We start from the raw sequence: 2,923 nt of genomic DNA, 5'->3' as shown, positions 1-2,923 counted from the left end.
AGTAGACGGCAGGAAATAATCAAACTGAGGGCTGAAATCAACCAAGTGGAAACAAAAAGAACTATTCAAAGAATCAACCAAACCAGGAGCTGGTACTTTGAGAAAATCAACAAGATAGATAAACCCTTAGCCAGACTAACTAGAGGGCACCGGGACAGTATCCTAATTAACAAAAACAGAAATGAAAAAGGAGATATAACAACAGATCCTGAGGAAATCCAAAACATCATCAGATCCTACTATCAAGGGCTATACTCAACAAAAGTGGAGAAACTGGATAAAATGGACAACTTCCATTACCAGGTACCAAATGGACAACTTCCATTACCAGGTACCAAAGTTAAATCAGGATCAGATTAACGATCTTAACATTCCCATTTCCCCTAAGGAAATAGAAGCAGTAATTAATAGTCTCCCAACCAAAAAAAGCCCAGGACCAGATGAGTTTAGTGCAGAGTTCTATCAGATATTCAAAGAAGACCTAATTCCAACTCTCCTCAAACTATTCCACAAAATAGAAACAGAAGGTACTCTACCCAATTCGTTCAATTACTCTGATACTTAACCACACGAAGATCCAACAAAGAAAGAGAACTTCAGACCAATTTCCCTTATGAATATCAATTCAAAAATACTCAATAAAATCCTCGCAGTGCACTCACTGATAAGTGGATATTAGCCCTGAAACCTACAATACCCAAGATACTATTTGCAAAACACATGAAACTCAAAAAATAGGAAGACCAATGTGGAGACTTTGCCTCTTCTTAGAATTGGGAACAAAACTCCCATGGAAGGGGTTACAGAGACAAAGTTTGGACCTGAGATGAAAGGATGGACCATCCAAAAATTGCCCCATCCACGGGTCCATCCCATAATCATCCACCAAATGCAGACACTATTGCATACACCAGCAAGATTTTGCTGAAAGGACCCTGATATAGCTGTCTCTTGGATCACATTCAGCTATTGGACGGAACACAGGGCCCCCAATGGAGGAGCTAGAGAAAGTACCCAAGGAGCTGAAGGGGTCTGCAACCATAAAGGTAGAACAACAATAAGAACTAACCAGCACCCTCAGAATTCCTGTCTCTAGCTACATAAGTAACAGAAGATGGCCTATTCAGCCACCATTGGGAAGAGAGGCCCCTTGGTCTTGGAAACTTTATATGCCCCAGTACAGGGGAACACCAGGGCCAAGAAGGGGGAGTGGGTGGGTAGGTGAGCAGGGGGAGAGGGTATAGGGGAATTTGGGGATAGCATTTAAAATGTAAATGAAGTAAATACCTAATAAAAATTGGAAAAAAAAGAAAACACACACACACACACACACACACACACACACACACACACCCTCGCAAACCGAATCCAAGAACATATCAAACGATCATAACCAAGTAGGCTTCATCCCAGGGATGCAGGGATGGTTTAATATATGGAAATCCGTCAACGAAATCCACTATATAAACAAACTCAAGGACAAAAACCACATGATTATCTCGTTAGATGCTGAGAAAGCATTTGACAAAATCCAACACCCCTTCACGATAAAAAGCTTGGAAAGATCAGGAATTCAGGGTCCATACCTAAACATAATAAAAGCAATATACAGCAAACCAGTAGCCATCATCAAAGTAAATGGAGAGAAGTTGGAGGCAATCCCACTAAAATCAGGGACTAGACAAGGCTGCCCACTTTCTCCCTACCTATTCAATATTGTACTTGAAGTCCTAGCCAGAGCAACTCGACAACTAAAGGAGATCAAGGGGATACAAATTGGAAAGGAAGAAGACAAAATATCACTATTTGCAGATAATATGATTGTATATATAAGTGACCCTAAAAATTCCACCAGAGAAGTCCTAAACCTGATTAAGAGCTTCAGTGCAGTAGCTGGATATAAAATTAACTCAAACAAATCAATGGCCTTTCTCTACACAAGGGATAAACAGGCTGAGAAAGAAATTAGGGAAACAACACCCCTCACAATAGTCACAAAAAATATAAAATACCTTAGTGTGACTTTAACTAAGGATGTGAAAGATCTGTATGACAAAAACTTCAAGTCTCTGAGGAAAGAAATTGAAGAAGATCTTAAAAAAATGGAAAGATCTCCCATGCTCATGGATTGTCAGGATTAATATAGTAAAAAGGCCTATCCTGCTGAAAGCAATCTACAGATTCAATTCGATCCCCATCAAAATTTCAAGTCAATTCTTCACTGAATTAGAAAGGGCAATTTGCAAATTCATCTGGAATAATAAAAAAACCTACGATAGCAAAAACTATTCTCAACAATAAAAGAAACTGTGAGGGAATGACAGTGCCTGACCTCAGGCTGTACTACAGAGCAATTGTGATAAAAACTGCATGGTACTGGTACAATGACAGACAGGTTGATCAACAGAACAGAATTGAAGAATCAGAAATGAACCCACACACCTCTGGTTACCTGATCTTTGACAAAGGAGCTAAAACCATCCAGTGGAAAAAAGCATTTTCAACAAATGGTGCTGGNATAACTGGCTGTTAGCATGCAGAAGAATATGAATTTATCCATTCTTATCACCTTGTAAGCTCAAGTCTAAGCGGATCAAAGAACTCCACATAAAACCAGAGACACTGAAATTGATAGAGGAGAAAGTGGGGAAAAGCCTTGAAGAAATGGACACTGGGTAAAAATTCCTTATCAGAACAGCAATGGCCTGTGCTGTAAGATCAAGTATCAACAAATGGGACCTCATAAAATTGCAAAGCTTCTGTAAGGCAAAAGACACTGTCAACAAGACAAAAAGGCCACCAACAGATTGGGAAAGAATTTTTACCTATCTTAAATCTGATAGGGGACTAATATCCAATATATACAAAGAGCTCAAGAAGCTGAACTCCAAAAATTCAAATAACCCCATTAAAAATGGGGTAC

This window comes from Mus pahari, chromosome 5 (assembly GCF_900095145.1).
Source record: "Mus pahari chromosome 5, PAHARI_EIJ_v1.1, whole genome shotgun sequence".
Classification (NCBI taxonomy): domain Eukaryota; kingdom Metazoa; phylum Chordata; class Mammalia; order Rodentia; family Muridae; genus Mus; species Mus pahari.
This window is presented reverse-complemented; position numbering follows the sequence as displayed.